Source organism: Cebus imitator, unplaced genomic scaffold (assembly GCF_001604975.1).
Source record: "Cebus imitator isolate Cc_AM_T3 unplaced genomic scaffold, Cebus_imitator-1.0 Scaffold486, whole genome shotgun sequence".
NCBI classification, from domain to species: Eukaryota; Metazoa; Chordata; class Mammalia; order Primates; family Cebidae; genus Cebus; species Cebus imitator.
This window is the reverse complement of record NW_016107801.1, coordinates 1722753-1723451: the sequence shown is the minus strand read 5'-3', so window position 1 is coordinate 1723451 and position 699 is coordinate 1722753.

Here is a 699-nt window from a genome sequence, read left to right as displayed (position 1 = left end):
GGATGAGGGATCAGGGAGGAGGAGCCTGTGAGGATGAGGGATGAGGGATCAGGGAGGAGGAGCCTGTGAGGATGCAGGATCAGGGAGGAGGAGCCATTGAGGATGAGGGATCAGGGAGGAGGAGCCATTGAGGATGAGGGATCAGGGAGGAAGAGCCATTGAGGACGAGGGATCGGGGAAGAAGAGCCATTGAGGATGAGGGATCGGGGAGGAGGAGCCATTGAGGACATGGGATCGGGGAGGAGGAGCCTCTGAGGACGAGGGATCGGGGAGAAGGAGCCATTAAGGACATGGGATCGGGGAGGAGGAGCCATTAAGGACATGGGATCGGGGAGGAGGAGCCATTAAGGACATGGGATCGGGGAGGAGGAGCCTCTGAGGACAAGGGATCAGGGAGGAGGAGCCATTAAGGACATGGGATCAGGGAGGAAGAGCCATTAAGGACATGGGATCAGGGAGGAGGAGCCTCTGAGGATGAGGGATCAGAGAGGAGAAGCCATTAAGGACATGGGATCAGGGAGGAGGAGCCTCTGAGGATGAGGGATCAGGGAGGAGGAGCCATTGAGGATGGGGGATCAGGGAGGAGGAGCCTGTGAGGATGAGGGATGAGGGATCAGGGAGGAGGAGCCTGTGAGGATGCAGGATCAGGGAGAAGGAGCCATTGAGGATGAGGGATCAGGGAGGAGGAGCCATTGAGGA